At 34.5% G+C, this 25,979-nt stretch overlaps 1 long non-coding RNA gene across 1 annotated transcript; it reads right to left on the reverse strand.

Moving 5' to 3' along the window:
• Positions 1-24,985: 24,985 nt before the first annotated feature.
• LOC136222093 (uncharacterized) lies at positions 24,986-25,979 on the reverse strand. The gene is made up of 3 exons (XR_010685499.1): positions 25,878-25,979; positions 25,645-25,675; positions 24,986-25,120 (listed from the first exon to the last, which is right to left on the reverse strand). It is a non-coding gene; the product is annotated as an uncharacterized lncRNA (long non-coding RNA).

The following is a 25,979-nucleotide window of genomic DNA, read 5'->3' on the forward strand; positions in this document are numbered from 1 at the left end:
AGTTCTAGTGACGAAGAAGAAATATCCAGCGAAGAAAGTGAACAATCAGAAGAGGAAACAATGGCAGACAGAACTCTAAGACAACTTCAGGCGCAAGAGGTTAATAATCAGCCCCTATGCATCACATATCCCAACTTGGATGTGTCATTTGAGCTGAAATCCGGGTTGATTCATTTGTTGCCCAAGTTTCACGGCATGGAGAGTGAAAGTCCTCATAAGCATCTTAAGCAATTCCATGTGGTGTGCTCCAGCATGAGACCGCAAGGAGTAACGGAAGAACAAGTGAAGTTGAGAGCGTTCCCATTCTCACTAGAAGATGCAGCCAAGGATTGGCTTTTAAATTTGCCATCAGGAACAATCACTACATGGAACCAGATGGTACAATCATTCTTGGACAAATATTTTCCAGCCTCCCGAGCGGCATTAATTCGGAGAGAAATCAGTGGAATCAAGCAAAAAGATGTGGAATCACTCCATGAGTATTGGGAGAGGTTCAAAAAGTTATGTGAAAATTGCCCTCAACACGGGATTGCGGAAAATTCTCTGATTCAGTATTTCTATGAAGGAATGCTTTGCATGGAAAGAAAAATGGTGGACGCGGCAAGCGGGGGGTGTTTCCTCGACAAAATGCCAACCGCGGCTAAGGAATTGATCAGGGTAATTGCAGCAACTTCCCAACAGTTTGGGAAATCTCAGGAAGGTCCCAAGAGGGTGTATGAGGCAGGCAGTTCGAACATTGAAGAGAAATTGAATAGACTGACTACTCTCGTGCAGAACTTGGCTATGGGAAAAGCGGCTCAGGTGAAGAAGTGTGGGATTTGTACTGCCACTGAACATGCCACTGATGAATGCCCTGTCCTGTATGAAGAAAATTCGGAACAAGCCAATGCACTTAATGGGTACCAAGGGCAAAATCAAAGAACGTACGATCCGTACTCTAATACGTACAACCCAGGGTGGCGCGATAATCCAAACCTCAGCTATGGACCAAGGCAGCAAAATTATCAATCACGGCCTCACCAATCCACCCAAAACTCAGGTATGCCTTTAACTGATGTTGTCCATAATCTTGCAACTAATGTGCAGGAACTTCAGAAACAAATGACTCAAATAGCTACTGCTCTAAGTGAAATTCAGTCTCAAGGTAAGATGCCCTCTCAACCGATAGACAATCCAAAGCCAAACCCAAACGTGAGCGCAATCACCCTTCGTAATGGAAGAGAAATAGAGCAGCCCGTTTTAAACAAACCGGCCAGCAAGAAGAACATTGTTGAGGAAGATAAAACTCTTGAAGAAGAAGCACAAAAGCGAGACAAAGTCCCTCCTTTAGTTACTCCAGCACCTTTCCCAAATCGGTTCGACAAATCAAAGAAGGAAAAGGAAGAGAAGGACATCTTTGAGGTATTTCGCAAGGTCGAGGTAAACATTCCTTTAATTGATATTGTCAAACAAGTCCCTCGATATGCTAAGTTCCTTAAAGATTTGTGCATTAATAAAACTAAAAGGGTTGGGTATGAAAAGATTACCATGGGTGCTAATGTATCAGCTGTACTTCAAAGAAAAATGCCCCCAAAAAGTAAGGATAGAGGTATGTTTGCTGTTCCATGTCAGATTGGGAATACTAGCATTAAACGGGCAATGTGCGACTTAGGAGCGTCTATAAATGTCATGCCTAAGTTTGTTTATTCCTCTTTAAATGCTGGTCCTCTTGCAGAAACTAGCGTCGTTATTCAACTTGCTAATCGGTCTATAATCTATCCCGAAGGTCTGTTGGAGGATGTTTTGGTGCAGGTTAATGGTTTAATTTTTCCAGCTGATTTCTATGTCGTAGACATGGATGATGAAGGTCACTCTTCAAATTCGTCGGAAATCCTGTTAGGTAGACCATTCCTAACAACTGCTCGGACAAAAATCGATGTTCACGAAGGAACAATGACTATGGAGTTTGATGGTAAAATTGTTCAATTTGATGTTTATAAGGCCATGGAAATTCCTAATGAAGTGTCTTCTGTTTGTGGCATAGATGTTATTGAACCAATAACTCATCAAGTTTTTGAAGTATGTAGGCAAGACAAGATGCAGGCAGTTATAGAAGAAAGCTTAGATGTGAGCAGCAAAATAAAGGAGAAAGACGTAGAGCTTGGAGAAGATGTGCAGGAAGCAATGCAACAGATGGCAGCTCTGAAATTAGAACCAGGGTGTTCTAATGCTAAAACAATTTCACACACTACTCAACATCTTTTACCTCCCATTTTGCAGGAACCAAAACCAGAAGACAGAGCCTTATGGACAATTGAGCAGTGTGACATGAATGTTGATGAAGCAGGAAAACTCAGGAAGTTGAAAGTACAAGGGCTTGAGGAACTAAGGAATGAAGCTTGTGAGAGTTCGAGTATTCACAAATTGAAGACTAAGAAATTTCACAACAACATGATAGTTCAGAAACAATTTCAAATAGGACAGAAAGTGCTACTATATCATTCACAGTTGAAATTATTTCGAGGGAGATTGAAATCATGTTGGATCGGATCTTTCTTAGTAACTAATATCTTTCCTCATGGTGCAGTGAAAATTCAGTGTTTGGAGAACGGAAAAGTGCAGAAAGTAAATGGCCATCGTCTCACGCCATTTTATGAGAATATCCCGATTGAAAGTGGTGAAGTTATGGAGCTACAAGTTCCTGGAGACTAGCCTTAGAGCTCAAGAGCGTCTAGCCAAAGACGTTAACTAAAGGCGCTACTAGGAGGCAGCCTAGAGTTAGTCTTGCACAAGACTAACATCTATCATTCGTTCAGTTTTATTTTATTTTATTTTGTTTATTCCATATAGGTTAACTGATTTAACTAACATCATCTTCTCCAAAGGGCTTGAATTTCTGAGTTTTTGATTTACAGATATGAAAGAAAGAATGGAGGAATAAAGGCCCAAAGAAGTGAAGAAAAAAAAAAGAATGGCCCAATATGCTGAATAAGAGGAGTTAAAAAGGAAAAAATGATTTGACCATTATTTTAATTTTTCAATTTTTATTAAATCACAATTTTTACCCAAGTTCCACTTCATTCCGCCAACACCATCACCATTCCCTCTTCTCCCTTCCAATTCCAAAATCCAGCAACATCGCCTCACTCCTCTCAAATTTCTTTCTTTCCTAAAATTTGAACAGCATCTCTAATCTTTCTTTCCTTTAATTTCTAATACCCATCCATACAATTCCAAACCCACCAAATTCCACTTCCTTCAATCTTTAATTTTTGATTTGTTTATTTATTTTTTTTCTTCTTCTTCTTTTCCTTTCCTTCAATTTTCCACTTCAATTTCTCCTTCACTTTCTCACAAGATTCCAATTTCCTTTTTTTATTTATTTCTTTTCTCTCCCTCATAAAAGTTGACCAGCACCACCCTCTTCTTCAATTTCAATTTCTTACAAATTTCACCCACCATCACCAACTTCCACTTCCTTTAATTTTTGTTAATTTATTTGATTTTTTTTTTCTCTTTTCCTTTCCTTCAATTTCTCACTTTAATTTTTCCCCTTCAAATTCTAACACACAACTCCACCATAGCCTCAGGTTACAACGGTTTTACTCATTCACAATCAGTTTTCATACCGCAACCAGTGATGGCCGCAACTTCTATGGACACATCGTCATCAATACCACCCGAGTCACCACATGATGGAGGCAACCACCCTGCTGATGTAGCGGTTCTTACAAGGCACCGAACAGCACCACCGCCAACAGGACTATCGGGGTCCCCTCCCCTAAAAAAGGACAGTAAGCTTCTTAATCACTCGTTTATATTTTATCTTTTCATTATATTGGTTGTTGAGGTTGCTGCCCTTGCCCCTAATTGATTAAATTCCGCACCGAGGACGGTGCGAGGAGAAAAGAGGGGGAGGGATGATGTATTAGAAGTGCTTTCATGTGAATATGGTTGTTGCATTATGATAGATGTTTTGCTGTTCAACACACTCTTTAGGCTAGAAATCTATGAAACTTTTGGTATAAGTCTAGAATAGTGTGAGGTAGTCGCCTCGGAAAAAAATTAAGAGAGAAATGTGTTTGAACTAGTGTGAGGTGGCTGCCCTTTGTTTTGTTTCATTGAGATTTTACCATTGCTAGCTCATTATCTTCCAAATAGTTGATAAAGTTGCTTGTTGTTGTAGTACTTAGTCCCCTAAGTGTTATCGAGTCTTGCGAGTACCTTTCTGAACAGTCGGAGTCAAGTAAATGCTTTGCCTACACGCTGACAAACTAAATTGTTTCCAACATTGCATGAAAACTCGTTTTAATAAGTTGACTTAGAAGCAGCAGCACCACTTTACACCCCATTTCTGGTAAGCATTTGAGCCTAATGGAAAGAGCAAACACATTATGCATTTGCTCTATTTTCTTTTCTGAGTGCGTCTGCATAGCATGATAGTTCTAGAACTTGCCATGACATACGTTTCAAGACCCGATTGATGAATTCGAACTGTTAAAATGATAAGGGCATTAGGTTTCTTTTGTTGTTAACCTTTCCACACTTTTGAACCCTGAAAAAGAAAAAAAAATTTACCAAAATTTAACCAGCCTTTAGACTGCCAATTTGAGCCTTTTTCCCCATTTTTTTGATACCTTGTTTATTCCTTTGGCCAAGGATAAGTTTTAAGCCTTCAGAGTCCAGTTGAAGTTTGTACAAAGTGTTGGGTCGTTTATGTTTCGTGTCATATTTCGAACCACAAGCTCTTTAAAGAAGAGACAACAAACCGTTGTGCTCTATAATTACTTATTGTGGTTATGAAAAAAAAAGAAAAAAAAAGAGAAAATAGAGGCAGAAAAAAAATAAAAATGAAAAAAAAAACAGAAAAGAAAAAGCCTCAAAGAAAAAAGAAAAAAAGAAAAGAAAAAGCCTCAAAGAAGAAAAAGAGGAAAGAAAAAAAAAGATAATTAGGATACAGTCATTTGTCTGTCCTAGTTCGTTTACTGTTTTAGTTTCTTTTGTTTATGTTCTCATTAGTTTCCATGATTGTCTCGAGTTGTTTTCTAGATATTCATATGAGATTATGAGTTTGTCGTCTTGTAAATATGCAGTTTTATTTTTGTTTTGGCCCAGTTTGGAGTAGTTTGCACTATTTTACTACTCTCGGATCCCCTAAAGTTTTTTTCCCCTCTCTCTTTTCCAACCAATGAGCCTAACCTACGTTACACCCTTGTTAAGTCCCTTTGACTTTCTGTTTGAATTCATACTATGTGGTGGAGGTTCGATTGATTGGCAAGCTTATGGTAACTACATTCTATGATTGTGACTTGAGTGAATCCTCTAAAATAAATTATAAGCCTAAACACAAGAGTGCATAGAGTGATCACGTGAGGGTGTTGTTGCTTCTAGTTTCTTGTTTTACACATTACGTGCAGTATTGTTGAGATGTTTTTGGGAGTTAGAAGTAGTCTAAAAATTCGAAAGATTCTTGACTTGGATGATTGGTAGTCAATGTCTTTATAACGCTTAGGGGAATTAGGAACGAATGACAAAACTACCTAAGAGTATGCGGAGCTAATGCCATGATCTGGTATGCTTGAGGACAAGCATTGGGCAAGTGTGAGGTGTTTGATAAGTGCATAATTCGACAATAAATAACCCCGCTTTTGTACTTTATAATTGTCATGTTTTGTTATTTTTGCGGGTTTTATTGTTTGTTTTCGGTATTTTGACCTCTACAGGCCAATGATGACAAAAGGGAGATGAATTGGGCTTAATTTGGGCCGAGCTGGTGTCGGGTCGTGATCCGGAGCTGATTGGGCGAAAATTGGTCTGAGTCGGAGTTAGTCTTGCACAAGACTAAGGCAGTTACGGGCTGACAGTTTCCTGGTTCGAATAAGATTGCTTTCCTGATCCAGATTGGACGATTTGAGAACAAGACTTTCAGCTAAAGCACGAAATTGTAGGAGACAAATGAGGGGGCAATTAATTTCAAATTTGAAGAAGGATTCTTAAGCTATTTTGAAGGGATTTAGTTCCTTACATTTAGGAACCGTGATAGATTTAACGACGGCAGATTTTCCAAGTCCAGAGATCAGTTTTTTTTACATTTATTTTTCCAGCAGAAAAACACATACGTTCCATGGCTATTGATAGCTAATTTCTTTATTTCGGTTAAGGGTTAATTCAAGGGATTTTTCTCCGTTATTGTGAGACTGTCGTGTTACATTTTTCTCAATTTATTAAGCCGTTTATTTGTTCATCGTGTTTAGAGAATTACTCTCAATTGATTGTTTGTTCTATGAATGATAACTGCAGGTTGTTTGTCGAATCGAATAATCATATGGCTGATTTGGTTTATTAGAGTTTCACCTAAGATAGCCAGACAAAGTAGCTATTGACTATTTAAATCAAGCTAGCTTCGTGTTTGGAAGAACAGACTCAAGTTTGACAAACCTGAGTTTGTATTCCGCGTGACATTAATACGAATCTAGTTGGGTTTATCTGAGTCAAATGAACAGATAAGTTAGTCGAAAATCGCCGACGCTGAGAGACGATTAACTAAGATCATGTTCTTCTATTCCTTAAAGCTGTCAGTAAATTAAATCTTAGGCGCTGAGATAAGATTGTTTATTGATTAGGAACAAGTTATTTGCCGTGCTTAACTAGTTCGTTATTAAGGAAGAACATTCAAACTGACCCGGTGAAAACATGAGAATATAATCTTATCTGTCAATGATCGTTAACGTATGAATTATCCTGCGATTCCCCCTTAACTGAACTTTTCCAAATATTATTCACAAACCATCTTCAATTTCTGTTTTGTTTTTGCCATATCTTTTACTTGCTACCTTTAATTTAATAAGCTTCACAATTTCAAACCCCCATTTAATTATTTTGTTAGGTCATTAGAAGTTTTAAATCAATATTATTCCCTTGGGTTCGACCTCTACTTGCTCTATTACAAATTATTCGTTTAGGGAAAGTTGGGATTATTTTTGGTGGATTCGGCACCCATCAATACTATAGGGTTGGGATTAGAGAAATTACCTGGATACGGGCCGAGTAGAGATGGTAGTTGACACGATGTGCTTACCCCTGAGTTGCTAGATGAAGGTGATGATGCAGTGATTGTAGATGCAGGAAAGACTTCTTCATTGTGCTGCACAAACTTGCAGATGTATATGCGTCCGGTGGCATATTCAAGACAGATATCCCCGGAATGATTTTCTGATGGACCAAGGTAGACACATAGCTTGGAGCGAAAATCAAATTTGTGCTGATTGTATGGACGAAGAAGGGGATAAATACCACTGCCAAAAATGCGTAAGGCCTTATAGGCAGGTTGTTTCTTGTAGAACAAGAAATAGGGTGACTTGTTGTTTAGGATTTTGGTGGGTTAGTTAATTAGCCTAATGCTGTGTATCATGGCATAGTTCCAAAATTTTGGAGGTAAAGATGCATTGGCTAGCAAAGTAAGGCAAGTGTCAACAACATGTCTAATTTTCCTCTCAGCTATACCGTTTTGTGCATGAGTGTGAGGGCATGCAATCTTGTGTATAATGCCATGGCGTTTGAAAAAAGGTTGTAGTTTTTGAAACTCCCCCCCAAGATCAGAGTAAATGTTCTTAACCCTTGCACTATACTGATTAGAGATCATGTCATAAAAATCACAGAAAGTTGAAAAAACATCACTCTTATTCTTTAAACAAAAAACCCATCCAAATCTGGTGAATTCATCAATGATTATTAAAAAATAACGGTGGCCAAGACAAGAAGTAACTGGAGCTGGCCCCCAAACATCCAGATGTAAGTTTTCAAAAGTAAATGTGCTAGAGCGACTAATAGATGGTAAAGAGCTCCTAGCAAGCTTGCCTAATGGACAAAAAGAACATTTGCTAACTGGTTTTGAAGAGGATAGGTTGTTTCCTTTGAGAACTGAACTGACTGTCTGATTCTGACAATGTCCAAGCCGTGCATGCCACCTTTCAAAAGACACCTTCTCTCCAACTAGCGCCTCCTTCAGGGTGGGTGTAAGCACATAGAGTCCATCAACATCAACATCAAATTAAACCCGAACAACTACAAAGCATGGAGAATGTCCATGGAATCTACCCTTCAAACCTATCATCTTCTTCCTCACATTCTTAGTTCAACACCAGCACCACCCAAATTTATTCCTAGAACAGGTTTTGTGACATCAGCTGCGGATTTAATCATAAATCCATCGTTTATTCAATGGGATGATGTAGAAAATGTGGTTAGGACTTTGCTCCTAAATTCAATCACCGAAGAGGTGTTTTCTGAGATTGCATATCTCAAATATTCACATGACATTTGGCTAGCCTTAGAGGATGCCTACGGGCTGATTACAGGTAGCAAGCAGTTTCAGATGGGAGTCGAACTGCATGAACTTGAGCAAGGAGGAATGTCTGTTACGGCATATATGCAAAAAGTGAAATCCATCCTTGATGATCTGGCTGCCTCAGGGAATCCTTATCCTCGGCATCTACTACCGTCAGTCCTTTACAAAGGTTTAGCAGAAGAGTATCGCTCCACTGTTCAGAATCTTGTAACTCAGCGCGGTACAAACATCAACTATCAAGAGATTTTGCATAGCTTGAAGATAGTTGAGGGCATGATTCAATCAACCAGAAAGACAACTCTGCTTCAACCTGAGGCTAATGTATCCACCATGGAAGCAAATCAAGCAAAGAAGCAGAATCCAAAGAAAAGAAGAAGTGGTAAGTGCTATAATTGTGGTGACCCAAGCCACTGGGCTGACAAATGCTAAAGACCTAAGAACAATTCAAGAGCACAATACAATCCTGGACCACAAGCGCACATGGCATGGCACCAACCACTGAATCCATTCATGGGTCCTAATCAGCCGTGGTACCCAGACACGGGAGCAACTAATCACATGACGGCAAATCCGGCTCAACTTCAACAAATGCAGCCATATCCAGGATATGATACAGTTCAGTTTGGCAATGGTCAAGGTTTGCAAATTTCTCACTTTGGAAATTCAAGTATCAATAATTTGAAAATTAATGATGCCCTACTTGTTCCCAAGCTTACCAAATCTTTACTATCTGTTTAAAAATTTACCCGTGACAACTCATGTTTCTTTGAATTTTGGCCTAACCATTTTCTTGTGAAGGACCAAACAACTGGGGAAATCCTGTTACGGGGCCCGAGTAAAGATGGACTCTATGTGCTTACACCCACCCTGAAGGAGGCGCTAGTTGGAGAGAAGGTGTCTTTTGAAAGGTGGCATGCACGGCTTGGACATTGTCAGAATCAGACAGTCAGCTCAGTTCTCAAAGGAAACAATCTATCCTCTTCAAAAGCAGTTAGCAAATGTTCTTTTTGTCCATTAGGCAAGCTTGCTAGGAGCTCTTTACCATCTATTAGTCGCTCTAGCACATTTACTTTTGAAAACTTACATCTGGATGTTTGGGGGCCAGCTCTAGTTACTTCTTGTCTTGGCCACCGTTATTTTTTAATAATCATTGATGAATTCACCAGATTTGGATGGGTTTTTTGTTTAAAGAATAAGAGTGATGTTTTTTCAACCTTCTGTGATTTTTATGTCATGATCTCTAATCAGTATAGTGCAAGGGTTAAGAACATTTACTCTGATCTTGGGGGGGAGTTTCAAAAACTACAACCTTTTTTCAAACGCCAGGGCATTATACACAAGATTGCATGCCCTCACACTCATGCACAAAACAGTATAGCTGAGAGGAAAATTAGACATATTGTTGACACTTGCCTTACTTTGCTAGCCAATGCATCTTTACCTCCAAAATTTTGGAACTATGCCATGATACACAGCATTAGGCTAATTAACTACTTACCCACCAAAATCCTAAACAACAAGTCACCCTATTTCTTGTTCTACAAGAAACAACCTGCCTATAAGGCCTTACGCATTTTTGGCAGTGGTATTTATCCCCTTCTTCGTCCATACAATCAGCACAAATTTGATTTTCGCTCCAAGCTATGTGTCTACCTTGGTCCATCAGAAAATCATTCCGGGGATATCTGTCTTGAATATGCCACCGGACGCATATACATCTGCAAGTTTGTGCAGCACAATGAAGAAGTCTTTCCTGCATCAACAATCACTGCATCATCACCTTCATCTAGCAACTCAGGGGTAAGCACATCGTGTCAACTACCATCTCTACTCGGCCCGTATCCAGGTAATTTCTCTAATCCCAACCCTATAGTATCTTCTTCTAACCTGGTTCCATACTCTGCACCCATCACACCTGGACCTCATCCTGGAACCCCAACTACTCCTCCTGACTCTGAAGCCACACACAGTGCTCCTTTAGTTCCACCTCAATATCTGTCACCAGTGGTCACTGCTGCATCAACACCTGTTTCTCAGAATGATCCTAATGTTGAAGATAACACTCCAGTTGATGCTGCAGACATCATCACACCGGAAATACAGAATGCAATTCCTCATGAGGAGAACATCATGCCACAAACAGATTCTCCTCCTCCTGAAAGTGCACCACATGCTCCTATTCCACCTGAAAGGCCCAGGCCTCGCAATGCACCGCTGATTGGTCCACGATAACATTATATGCAACTTCGACAGTCATCTCTTCAGTCAAGAGGAAGGTTTGAGGGACTATTAGCTACACATCCAAATGGCACAGTGGATCCCACATGCTTCAGTAAAGCCAACAAACAAGCAGAATGGCGTACTGCAATGTCTGAAGAGATCCAAGCTCTTCTGGACAATGGAACATGGCAACTTGTACCGAGACCACATGATCAGCATGTCATCACCTCCAGGTGGCTCTTTCGTACAAAGAAGAAGTCTGATGGAACCATTGAGCGTCACAAAGCCCGCTTAGTAGCACGTGGATTCACTCAAAAAGCTGGGATTGACTACAACGAAACATTTAGTCCAGTAATCAAAGCCACAACCATCAGGTCTGTATTTGCCATCGCAGCAGCGAACAACTGATTCGTCAATCAGCTAGATGTCTCCAATGCTTTTCTCCATGGAAACTTATCAGAAACCATATATATGGAACAACCGCAGGGGTTTCGAGATAGTGACCGATCAGATCATGTCTGCCTTCTCAAAAAGAGTCTTTATGGATTGAAGCAAGCACCGAGAGAATGGTTCACTCACCTTCGAACATTCCTCCTCTCCCTAGGGTACAAAATGTCACATGCTGACAACTCTTTGTTCAGCAGACGCACCGATACTGAAAAAAGTTACATTCTGTGCTATGTTGATGATATACTCATAACAGGGAACCACCCTGCACACATCACCAACACTATTGTAGCCATCGAACGTGAGTTTCCCATCCGCAATCTTGGCAAAGCAGAATACTTTCTTGGAATAGAGATCCGATATGAGAAGGAGGGCATTCACATGTGTCAAGCCAAGTATGTGGCTGACATCCTCGACAGAGTGAAGATGATTGACTCCAAGCCCACACTAACGCCCATGGCCACCACACCAACACTTTCAAAGGAGCTAGGCACCAGCTTAACCTCTGGAGATGAATATAGAAGCATTGTGGGGGCACTTCAATACTTAACATTCACTCGACCTGACATTGCATTTGCAGTTAACAAATTATGTCAATTTCTACACTGTCCAACTGATGAACACTGGAAAGGAGTCAAGAGGGTTTTACGCTATGTTCAGGGTACATCAGATTTTGGCATAGTCATATCTGTCAAACCAATACAGCACATCCACTGCTACTCAGATAGTGATTGGGGAGGGTGTCCTGATGATCGATGATCCACGGGTGCCTTCTGTGTCTATCTTGGATCCAGCATTGTATCGTGGCAGACCCGCAAGAAACCCACAATAGCCAGATCCTCAACGGAGAGCGATACAAAGCAGTAGCAAATGCCACTGCCGAATTGCTATGGCTCAAATCTCTTCTCTCGGATCTCGGATTTCCATTACCCACCTCGGTTCAGTTATGGTGTGATAATGTTGGAGCAATCTATCTCACCTCAAATCCAGTGTTTCATGCTCGCACGAAACACATTGAGCTAGACTATCATTTTGTTCGTGAACAAGTTCACAGAGGATTTCTCAGTGTCAGATTTATTGGCTCTGATACCATGTTGAATCTAGGGTTAGATAGATGAGAGAATTATGGAGATAGACAGATAAGTAATAGGCACAATAATGAATTGAATAAGCTTAATGATTCTGACTCAGAGGCCTTGTATTTATAGTGAGCCAATAATAGTTTGTATAAGAATACAATACATAAGTATAGTCGTAGTAGAACTCTACCTAGCTAGGAATATAGACAGAGTAAAACTCTAACTAGATAGGAATCTATTTACAGGGATAATTAGAATATTATCTCTAACAGAGCATATAGACAAGCAGAAACAGAAAGCATCATATTCTTGGCAGTTATATATTTACACGGATAATGATCAAATTTAACTCTAACGTTTCAAGTCAAGTGCAGATTTAGTTCTAACATATGAAATTGTGTAAATTTAATCCTAACATTTCCAAGCAAGATCAATTTTAGCAATGCGTTTGACTGTTACTTAATTGTTAGATCAGACTTTCAGACAAGTATGTCAATAAATTAAAACAGTTTCGTACAATTTTTGTAACTATATTAATAACACAGTAAATATTTTAGATAGTTTGAAAAAGAAAATTATGATTAACTTATCTGTAGTAGATTTAGTTTTTAGCATTTTTTACAGATTTTTGTAAATTTGTTAGTAATGCATTAAATATCTTAGATATAATTGATATTTAGAAAGTTCAAAGTGAAAGTTGAATATTAGTTAAGTAAGTTTTTTCTAATTTTTTAAACGTAGAGTTAAAATTGATCTTACTTTGGGAACGTTTTGCATTATTTTATATCTTAAGGATAAATATACACTTCCCTGGCTAGCATCCTAAAATTCCGTCGTTTTGGTGTCGTAAATGCTGAAAGATTAAAAGTACTCATCCTAAAAGAAGCAGACATATTTAACATTTTATAAATTAAACACTAATTTTTAAAAATTATACAACTTTTATCCTTTTATTTTTAATTATGAATTTTTTATAACTTTTTATAAAGTAAATATATACTAAAAAAAATTAAAAGTACCCAACCTAAAAAGTACTAGATATATTTAAGGTTTTGTAAATTCAACACTTATTTATACTGACTTTTTATCTTTTCATTTTTAATTATGAATTTCTTATATGTTTTTATAAAGTAAAATTTATATTAGAAAGTTAAAAGTACGCAGCACAAAAGAAATAGATATATTTCACGTTTTATAAATTCAATACTATTTTTTTAAAAAGTAGACAACTTTTATCTTTTTATTTTTAATTATAAATTCTTATAATTTTTATAAAGTAAAATTTATGCTAAAAGTTTAAAAGTGTTGAGCCTTGAAGAAAAAGATATATTTAATGTTTTTCAAAGAGCCACAACCAAAATCAAAAGTAGAAATGAAATATTTGTATGATTGTCTTTTGAATTTGGTCATCTCAGGAATATGTGTGATGAGTTCAGTTCCGTTAGCAATTTTGAGATTATTGAAATATTCTAAATTTTGGAAAGAAAACACAAAACAAATGAAACTTTCCAGTAGAAACGGTATGCTTTTAACTTATACGCTTGCTTTTCTCGCTGGTCTTGCCTCTTTCTTCATCTGTAATAGTATCGTTTCAATTTCCTTAATTTTTCTCTATTTTTGTCGCATTTGTGACGAAATTTGTCGCAGATACGACAAATATGTCACAAATGCGACAGTAGCAATTTTGGCGCAGATGCGACATGAGCAACTATTGATGCGGAAAAAATGGAGGAAATCAGAAATGACGGGTTCAACAAGAAAACATTCAATTAACCAACTGCGTATTTGAATAATGTGTATGTAAAATGAAGAAATAATACTTATATGAATTTGAATAATGTATGGATATGCTTAAATCTTGGATTGAATTTTGTTGTAAGAATTTGAAAGAAATGAAAAGGAGAAGGAGGTTAGGATAGTTTTGTCTAGGATGGATGAAAATGTCTAATTTGGTAAAATGAAAGGGAAATATGTCAAATATGTTAAAAGAGAAAATTACATGATAATTCAAGTTTGAATATTATTTTACAGTTATATAAAATGTTTTTGGTTTTTTATCAATAAAACACAAAAAATTCATCTATTATCAAATAAGCAGTTTTTTTATTTTGCTTTTGTCAAAAAAACAGTTAGGATTAAAATACAGGGAATATATACTTTGTAGAGATCTGACAAAATAAAAATTAATTTTACAAACTGTATAAACTTGTAGTTATTTATTAAAAACTGAATATTTGTGTAACTACCCCTATGTTAAATAGACTCCATCAAATGGGCTAATAGCCCTAAAACATGTATTTTAACTAGCTTAGCCATTTTAAAATTTTAAAATTATACTACAAACTGGTAAACTAAATTTAGGGGTCTATATTAATGTTCTGTTTGTTTCACCTGCTCCTATTTGCTATTGTTGTTAGTTGTTTGTTGTTTGGTGTTATTGATAGGTAGCAAATATTAGTTGTTTTTTCTATAAAAAGCAGTTGTTTCGAATTTTTATCAAACCCTTTTTGTCTCCTATTTAGACTTAAAAGGCAAAAATCAGTTTCGAAAATTGAAAACAAGCGGACACTAAATACCAAAGCAATACTGCTAAAGGATGGAGCCAGTGTCCAGAGGAGTCAGAGCCCATTGAACTCTGGACTGGATCCGTCTCTTCATATTCGAGATTCCACCAGAATATAAAAAAAATGCACAAAATAGTAATAAAAAAGAGACAAAAATAAATCATCTTTAACAAAACACCTTCCATAAGCCTAAGCTCGGTAAATAAATCCAATTCCTTGAACTCATTAAGATTTTCAATTATTATTATTAATATTAATATTATTATTGATATAATTATAATTTCCAAAAATTAGATAAAAAAAAGTGTATCAATAATATCAATATATAAAAAAAATTGAACAAAATAGTCTATTATGAAGTGTGTCGATCAAATTATTTTAAATTTATAATACAAAATGATTTGGATATTCAAAATTATTGATGATTGAAAACTTATAATTTAGTTCTTTTTATAACAATTTTTTAGCAAATTGAATTATGAACTATGAACAGCAAATTGTGGTTTCATATGGATCAGTCCATTGTGAAATACTTTAGTGTGCTATAACCTAAAAGAAATATTATTTTAAATTTTAATATTTATTTGTTTGAAAGCAAATATGTAAATTCTAGTGATAAAATCAAATAAAAAATTTCTTGCAAAAACATGAGAATGTGAGGTCGAAGCTCTATTACAGGCTATGCAATGGTTAGAAGCTAATGGAATAAGGAATGTGGTTTTTGAGTCCGATGCTAAACAAGTGATTGATGCAATAAATTCCAGTTCTGTTGATGATTCTGAATTTGGGGATAGAATTATTCAAATACGATCGATTCTAATGTCAAATGACTCTTACTCAGTCAAATGGATACGGCGGCAAGCGAATGGGATGGCACATGTGTTAGCACAGTCTTCCCGTTTATCCACTTGCCCTTCTTTTTTTAATTTATTACTGAGTTCTGTTTCCGATTTATTGTTACAATATTGCCAAAATTTGGCCCATTAATACATTGTCTGTTTGATTAAAAAAAACTAGTATATAACTAAATTATTAGTCTGTGTCTCAAGTTAATAGTACAATCTCTCAATTTATAAACACAACTTTTCCAATATATATGACAGTTTTTGACGATGAATTTTCTCTTTTAGAATTCTTTTTTTTTTTTTATGATTGCGTAATTTATTTTTTATCAGAATAAGATTCAAATTTTCCCTTATATTTTTATCTCTACTTAACAAAAAAACTTAAATAAACTGGTTTATTTTACTCGCTATTTAATTGCCACATCAAATCTCTCAAACATTAATTGTAAAATATTGATTTTATTATTAACAAACTTAAGCAATATGTTAAAATAATAATATTTAAGCCTCCCAAATACAAGTTAATAACACATAAAATAAATTAAAATATTTACTATATTATTAAAACAGTTATAAACAATTTCTGAAAATACCCATCACTAATTCAGTTAATCCATAAATTTGCTTCAAAGATCCAATATAGCAATCAAATTACTGTTAAATCATTGCATTTAAATTTTAGGGAAAAGTATGAAAAAAATGCTTGTGGTTTACCCAATTTGTAAACAGAGGCATGTGGTTTAAAAGTTTACAAATAAAGGTTTATGGTATGTTTTATTTACAAAACAAAGTATTAAAATTACACATTTAAGTTCTGATTACAACCAAATACGTTTTTATCTAAAAAAAAATTATTCTTATATATCAGCAAAACACAACCCCCGCAAAAAAAAAACAACTTTTTAAATCGAAACAATAAATAATATGGTGAAATTTACGTTTTTTTACTAATCTGACAGTTTATGAACTAAATTGATATTTAAGTTCATTTTACACGGTTGCAATTTGATTTTGTGATCTGTATTTTGTCAATATATAAATGTAATTAAAAAAAATTAAAAAAATTCCCTTATTGTTATCAATTACTTAAAAGTTTAATTTTAAATACTTTGTTTTGTAAAAAAAAGTATACCACATACCTCTATTTGCAAACTTTTAAACCACGGACCTCTATTTGCAAACAAGGCAAACCACGAGCATTTTTTTCGTACTTTGCCCTAAATTTTAAGATTTTTTTTTTTTGGTAAACAAGAATTTAGGTAAAGGTAGGTTACCAACTTCCAAGGTCAGGGCAAACCAGAAATCCAGGGCCGACTTCAGGAACAATCCGCATAGGTGGCCACCTAGGACCTCCGATTGAAATTTATTTCAAATTTGATAATTATTAAGATTTATATAGTTAAAAAGTATGTAAACTTAGATTTATAGCAAAATGTAAAACTAGGCTGAATGGTAAAGACATAGTTGAATTGTTTGTGAGGCAGAGTTTGATCCATGGATTTTTTTTTTGTATGTTTTTGTTCTCATTTTATTTTATTCCTAATTTTCTTCACACTAAGAAAACTATGTTTTTTATTAAAGTTATTTTCTCTTTATTTTTCATATATATTTTGTTTTTATTTTTATTTTTATTATTATTATTCTTACATAATTTTAATAATTAGTTTTTTTTTATAATTTTATTTTTTTCCTCAAACCAAAATGTTCATATATATTCAATTTAAAATGACTAATATATATATATATATATATATTGATTTACTTGTTACAATATATTTTAGGGCACAATTAATTTTCACTAATTTATATATTCAATCTAAAATGACTAATATATGATATATTGATTTACTTATTAGAATATATTTTAAGACACAATAATTTTGACTAATTTACTCATACTATTAAGTTAATTACAACACAACCTGTATCGATCAATTTTTGTATGAATGTTTTGATTTTCATTTTCTTTTATTTCTAATTTTCTTCACAATAAGAAAAATATATTTCTTATTAAAGTTCTTTTTTCTTTATTTTTCATATATGTTTTTTTATTTTTATTTTTTTTATTATTATTCTTATATAATTTTAATAATTATATTTTTTTCCTTGTTACAATCTAAAATGTTAATATATGTTCAATCTAAAATGACTAATATATTATATATTGATTTACTTGTTACAATATATTTTAAGACAAAATTAATTTTCATTAATTTATATATTCAATCTAAAATGACTAATATATGATATATTGATTTACTTGTTACAATATTTTTAGGACACAATTAATTTTCACTAATTTACTTATACTATTGAGTTAATTACATAACAACCTCTCTAGATCAAATTTTTTATGGTGAATATTTTTACAAAATCAAAATGAAAATTATAACATAGTAGGACAACAATTTATAATAACACCTGAATATTTATGCACCACCGCAACACGTTATGGACCACCAAAAAACGTTATGGATCCTTAAAAATAATATATGTATTTTTTCTAGGCTTATATGTGTTGTGCTCAGTATTTGAGTTTTATGACGTGATTTAATAAAAAATAATTTTTTTTGTAATATAACATATTGAGTTAATTACATGTTGAGTATTTTTACAAATTCAAAAAGAAAATTATAATTCAGTAGGACAATAATTTATAAGAAGGTCCAAATATTTATGGACCTAGACATAGGTCATAAGTGCGATCGCCTAGGACCTGAGCCAAAAAGGGTTTAAATTATTTTTTTACTATATATATTTTATAATTTTTTGAAAGGTAGTTATCATACTTATTCATAACTAGAAAATGACCAAATAATATGATATTTTAGGTCTAAAATATCCCAAAATTTCTATTTTACATCTTTAAATACAATTTTTTTTATTAAGAGTTTCTTTATCTCTTTTTTGCCTAAAACTCATAAAAATATATGGACCGATCTTGCCTAGGGCCTCCAAAATACTGAAGCCGGCCTTGCATAGACCTCTATTAATGAGGACTAAATTTTGACGGAGTTTTAATTAGGTATGAGTAAAATTGATGTTGTTTGAGGAGTCGATGGACCAAAAGAATTTGCACAAGCAAGAAACTCTGACACACCTCCACACGCAAATGCCTTTTGGGCTTGCAGCGTGTATAACACAAGCCCATCCGCCACTGTTTTTAATTCCACACATTAATTAGGTTGTCAGGACTCGAACCCTCGACCGTTTGGTCATAGAAGCTCTGATGCCATGTCATGGAACCATTTGAACCAAAATCTCAAGCTGATAGTTAAGACTCTATCATATATCTTATCTTAACCTCCGACAGAATTATACTTTGCATTTGACTACAAAACGAGGTTTCCCATCAAACATTTTGACATTGGTGGTTTTGTTAGTCTTTGGATGTATACTGATTGAATCATAATAGACGGTCGAATAGAAGAACTTGATATTCTATTGTCCATTTCCATACATTTCCATATGAAAGCACTTAATAATGCTTGAACTCGAGTTCGATTCTCTAGGAACTCATTTCTTGCTTTTGTCCTCAAGGCAGCTACTACATTCGCATCTCCTCGAATCGCCTTCCTTTTGTTCACCGAACCAAATGCTATCGCATCATTGCTGGGTTCTCAATGTTGCATTGTTGCATGATGCTCATGTTATAAATTTAAGGATAAATAATTACAAGGTCTTTGTGTTTTTACGTAATACTGTCTGTTGTCTTTAGCGTGTAGTGTCTCTTGTGAGATTGACTTAGTCTTCGCTCGATCAAAGCTTATCAGTATCGATCAAGCTTGATTGACTCATATTACTCTACGCTATTGATTCTTTACTACGCTAGTCCCTGTAGTTTTTGAAATGTTTATATAGTCTCTTCATTTTTATTTTCGTCACTTTTTAGTCTTTATATTTGAGTGAATGGTTAAATTGGACTAAATAAAATTTAAAATATCAAAAATACCATTTACTATATGCTTTAATTTTTTTTTTGGTAGAAACAGAAAAGAAAACAAACCAATACCGAGACAAAAGCTAACCTGTGATCAACCTAGGAAAGCTAACCCCAACTCTGTCCTCTAAAAGGAGAGAAGAAAGATAGATAGGAGGATCAGAAAGGGTGGAAACACCTAACATCCCCTCGTGCCCAGCCGCCGGTTTACTATATGCTTTAATAATAAAATATCCATGTTTTCTATTTTATGTTTTCCTAATAATAAAATATCATTTGTTTTATTAATTTTTATATAATTATAAATTTTAATTTTAGTAGTGTAGAACTTATTCATTAAAAAATGAATGATAAAAATCGTAAAAAATTATTAAAATTGTAGTAGAGAAATACAAAATAATAAAAGTGTTTTTTTAAGAGAATAAGAAATATAATTTTTTTAATAATTATTGTACACAAATATAAGAATTTCGGAGTATATATATACTACAAAAACTTCATTAAAACTATTTTGATTCAATTTGAAAACTAGAAGATAAGTTATTTTATTTGTATAATTAGGGGCATTTTTGTACTTTCATGTATAAAAATAAATAGATGGACTAAAGAGCTGATTAAGGTAAAATCTAAGGGTCTTATAATAACATAATGGACCTACCAGCGTGTTAAGTAAAAACACATGTACCTTAAAATTATTTACCCTAAATTTAAACAAATTAATTTAGTTTATTCGTTATATAATTGTCACATCAGGCCTCTGAAACATCAATTATGCATAAAATATTTATTTTATTACCAACAAAGTTAAACAATATGTCAAAATATCAATATATAAGTCTTCGATATACAAGTTAATAACACAAAAACTAAATCCTTAAATGTTTATTATATTATTAAAATAGTTATAAAAAACTGCTCAAAACGCATAAAACTACTTCGGTGTATTCACTAATTTGTCTGAAAGTTCGAATGTAGCGATCAAATTACTGTTGAATTTTCAGTTTTTTTGGTAAATAAGAGTTTAGGTGAAAGTAGTCCTATCAACTCTCAATGTCAGGACAAACCACATACCTCTACCAGTAATGCTAAATTTTGATGGTGAGCTTCGGTTAGGTATGAATAAAATTGATGTTGCTTGGCAAGTCCATGGACGAACTACTATTAAAAGTTACAGATTTGGTTTAGGACTAAGCTTGAGCGACAATTTTTTGTCGATGGTTCTGTACTACTAAATAATGAATGGACTTCATTTTCTGAAGAGACTGAACATCCGACTGATTTCCTACCGAAACTGTTGGATATTAGTCTTTAATATTGGTGTTGTGGGAATTCCGCATGAAAAGAATAAGAATGAAGTCTGTATTTTATATTGTTTGGAGACATATGTATCTGTATTTTATATTGTCTGGAGACATCTGTATTTTGGATAAGAATAAACAATTTTTATAACAGTTTGACAACCAACTTTTTAGTTATAAATAGGCCTAATGCTTCCCCAGCCCCCTTAACTTGTCCAAATTGGTCATTTTACCCCCTCAACTCATCGAATGTCCTATTTACCACATTAACTCCATAAAAGTGGTATTTCTCACCCCCTCAACTTGTTTATTTATCCACCCAACTTATAGAATGTTCTATTTACCCCCTTAACTCCATAAAAGTGGTATTTTTCACCCTTTACAATCCGTTATCGAAGCCTAAATTGATAACTTTTTTTAAACGTTAAACCTATATTTATGCTATTTTGTAAGTGGAACCTAAATTGATACTTTCCTAAAAATTATAGGCCTATTTTGGTACATTATCCCTATATATAATGTATTTAACTTGTTTATATTAATGTTCTTGTTATTTGTATTTTTTATTCGTTCTTTCTCTTTTCAATTTTTTTAACTACTATAAAGGAATAATAAATACCATTTTTATGGAGTTAAGAGAGTAAATAAGATCATAAGTGGTGAGAAATACCACTTTTATGGACTTAAAGGGGTAAATAGGATATTCGATGAGTTGAGAAGTGGTAAAATAACAAATTTGGACAAGTTAAGGGGGTTTGAAATACCATTTTTATGGAGTTAAATGGGTAAATAAGACATTCGATAAGTTAAAGGGGTAAAATGACCAATTTGGACAAGTTAAGGGGGCTGGAAAAGCATTAAGCCTTATAAATATCATCAATCCTTCATATCTTTTCACTTACTGTTTGTAATTATTCAAATAGGAAAATTAATGGAATTGCTACTATTAATTTCATTTCATGTTAAGGAAATGCTAGAGGAAACTTAGTCAGAAACCCAATAGCAATTGACTTTCGGGACTAATAGAAACTTTATATGAAAATTTCATCTTTATGCCTAGTAAAAAAGTTTCTTCTATTTAAAACACTTGAAACTTGAAATTTCTGTATAATTTGCATTATTAATCCTCGAACACGACAACTATGGAAGTAAATAACACCAAGATGAAGAACATAATCAGAAATGCACAGCCAATAAAGCTTTTAAAACACAGAACATGTTTCAATATATGACGAATTGAAAAATCATCTTCTCAAACAACAGAAATCGAAAGCATCATACCACAAATCATTCAAATTAGATTACAACATTTTCAGAAGAATTTGCAAAAGCAAGAAACTCAGGATCATGTTGAAGAACATCCATGGTGGTGTCTTCTAATGTGATCCATGCCTCAAACACATTGCTTCCTCTTCCCGTATCCATAAGAATCACATCATTTGAATCACCACTCATCTCTCCACATACTCCAACCCAAATAGGCTTCCCCCATCCAAAATCAATCTCAGTTAAACCTAAAGAATTCCAACTTGCACAGGTAAACACATGAGAATTATTCTCCATGGAAGCCTCTACAAGCTCATCTGCATCTCTTAAAATGGCTGCATACCCTTCATCACCTGACATAGTCTTTACATATTCACTATTGATTTTTCCTACACTTTCCTGTAATAAACTCACCAACTGAGTCATCTCCATCTCCATCTCCATCTCGTCGGGATTATACCTTGCATTTGAATGTAAAACCAGGTTTCCAATAGATCGTGGCATCGTTAGTCTTCGCACATTCACTGATTGAATCATCACAGATGGCTGAATGGAGGAACCTGATATTCTATTGCAAGCTTTTGTAGCACATTTCCATATGAAAGCACTTAATGCTTGAACTCGAGTTGGATTCTCTACCAACTCACTTAGAACACGAAGCGCCTTGTCTTGCAAGCACGTTAACCGAACCACATGATATCCATCAATGATGTATAGTGAGAAAACAATGATTTCTGCGATGCCGATGAAGCCTCGGATAGACGAGGCTGTATGAGGTTTTTATAGGAAGCACTCAAATTGGCTGCCCATGTCTTAAGGAAGGAATCGGTTGTCATTCCATCCATGATCTTCTGGGACAAACACAGGACTTGATAGAAATATGGGATCACAAACATAAAATATTAGTCCCCACTATCAGGACAAACACTGGAGCAATGCTGCCCCAGTTGAAAAGATTCACTTGCACACCTAGTTGTGGTTGTAACACCCTCTACCAATACCATATAGATATTGTCCGCTCTGGCTCAAATCCAACACATTGGGCCTCACGGCTTTAAAATGCATCTTCATGTATTGGATTCACATCTTACTAATATGCCCCAATCACTTCCTCTCCACTTCCGATGTGGGATTCAGTTTATTCCTGTCCCCATCGCCATCCTTAGGGCCGCTCCTTGCTCAGGCCTTCTTACTCCAGCGCCACCCACTCCGGACCGGGACGCGTTTTAAAGTCGTGAGGCCCAATATGTTGGATTTGGGCCAGAGCGGACAATATCTACATGGTATTGGACCAGGGTGTTACAATTGGTATCAAAGCCGACTCTCCACGTATGATGTGTGGTTCGGGGTTGAACCAGGCGGAAGCTGGTGGGCCTGTAACGACCCGGTCCGGAGTGGGTGGCGCCGGGGTAAGAAGGCCTAAGCAAGGAGCGGCCCTAAGGGATGGCGATGGGGACATGAATGAACTGAATCCCACATCGGAAGTGGAGAGGGAGTGATTGTGGCTTATTAGTAAGATGTGAATCCAATACATGTAGACGCGTTTTAAAGCCGTGAGGCTCAAGGTGTTGGATTTGAGCCGGAGCGGACAATATCTACATGGTATTGAACCAGAGTGTTACAGTGGTATTGTGGGATCAAGTTTTCTGTCGAAATTTTGTTATGGAAGGAGCCTATTCAACGTTTCTATTTCACGATGCCTGAGGAAACCCGACAAATGACGGTTTACTCGAGCTTCGAAATAAGGAACACCCACGTTGAAGTTGTCGATTATAAGGTTGTCTTTCACTCTTCCTGATAAAGGGTAGTAGAGATTTAGAGTTTTGGAGAGTGACCATTTTAGTTGAGCTGTGATTTCGGTGTTTTTCAGATGAAAATTCTTAGTGTCGTAAAAGAGAATTAGAGGAGTATATGTGTTAGGTATAAGCTGGTCTAAAAGGCATAGATTGAAAGGTTTCAGATCATGAACATGGGAAGCAGAAGGTCTTATGATATCCATGGATACAACTGAAACTTCCATTTCAATGTTGAATCAGAATGAAATGTTAAAATATTTAGAATAGAGAAACTAGAAAATACAGTATTTTCTTACCAAAAAAAAAGAAAAAGAAAATACAGTATTTAATTAAAATAAGTTGTCGGCACCATTAATGCCCATCTCATTCATTACTTTTTTTAATAATAATTTATAATTATTATTAACTACTTTATATTGAAAGTGGTCAGGATAAAGTCAGAAAATTTTCCTTATACAGTAAAACCTCTATATAGGAGTACACTTGGGACCGGACTATTCACTACAAGAAATTCATCATTTCATGACATACAATATTTGTCATTAAAAGATGATTTTTTGTCATAATAAATAATAGATGACGAAATTTTATCGTCAGAACCATTGTCACAGTATGAGCGTGGTATTTTGTATATTTGACATTTTTTTGTTTTGTCACCAAACATTTAGTTTTGTGTGACGGAAAAATGAAAATGTCATAATATTTGTGAGTTTTTGTGACGTTCATTTTTTCATCATTAATGAACATTTCTTGTCACTGAATACTCTATTTTGTCACCATTTGTTAAAGTTTTAAACGACAAATTCATACTTTTGTCAGAAAAAACATAAGTTATGGTGACAAATATCAAAATGACTAGAAAATTATATAATTTTAATGATATTATGATTGTCATAAGAAACTTAACAGTTCTGTCATATTAAAATTTAATTCGTCATTGTAAATAATAATTTATGACAAATAATTATCGTTGTTTACATTATAACCCGTTAGTAATAAATTAATTGTTTAATATATGTATATATATTATTTTTAAATTTATTTATTATTTAATTACTAATAGTGATCAATTTATTGTTTCCTAGCCTCGTCAAATTAGAGAAATTATATCTTAAAGGGATATAAAATAAAATTAAAGTAAAATACTAATATAAAAAATAATAAATTGAGATTTTGTATATCTGAACATTTTAAATTACAACAATCCATACAAAAAATAACATAAAAATATAAAAAATGTATTCTATTCTTCAATTTCTTTACTCTCCACACTTCCTCTGCTTTCCAAAATTCTTCAAAGAAAAGCCAAACCCATTTATCCTCCAAACTCGTCTATATTCTGTCAAAAGAAAAATCACGAGTCAATACAATTGCACAAATGTCTATATATAATTTTAAAAAATTCTAGAAAAGCCAAATTCTAGAACCTCTTGTTATTATCACATGAAACTTAATAATACAATCTCATTGTCTAGAAATTTATGGTTTTGGACTATCAAGAACTACAAATAGTATTTTCTGGTGTCTCACCTTTTCAACCCAGGAACTCCAAACAAGAAATTCAACCATCAATTTATTTTACCCATCTTAATTTTCACATGCTAATCTACGAAGTCTATCTAGACATTAATCATATCATTCATTTGCAGTGGAGTTATTAATTGAATCTAACATTTTATCGGAACGTCTTCAGTTTTCAGAACCATCAAACAAGGCATTTTTCATAGTCATTTCATTTAGAGAAGCTGAAATAGAAGAAATCGAAAGAAATAGAGAAAAAAAATAGATTCCTTCTCCCATTCAAATAAATCCAAATAAAATCAAATCAAAAAGAACAAAAAGGAAGAGAGAAAGATCTTTTACCTTATGAATTTCTTCTTGCATTCAAACAAACCTAAATCAACGGGTAGAAAAAAAAAAGAATGAGAAATTGACAGGTAGAAAAAAAGAGAACAAAATAATATTCAGAGATGGGAGGGGAAAAGAAAATGAGAGAGAGAATGAGAAAAAAAAGGAAAAAAAAAGAAGTGAAAGAGAAACAAAAGACATATTGTTAACCCCTGGAAATGAGAAAGAGTGAAAGAATGGAATCTGACCTGAGTGGTTGCTATGTGGAGGCCGAATTTGGGAGAAGAAAATGGGTAATGGAGATGGCGGAACCTTGAATGTGGAAAGAAACCGCCCAAATGAGATGTTAC

Source organism: Euphorbia lathyris, chromosome 3, assembly GCF_963576675.1.
Source record: "Euphorbia lathyris chromosome 3, ddEupLath1.1, whole genome shotgun sequence".
Lineage (NCBI taxonomy): Eukaryota > Viridiplantae > Streptophyta > Magnoliopsida > Malpighiales > Euphorbiaceae > Euphorbia > Euphorbia lathyris.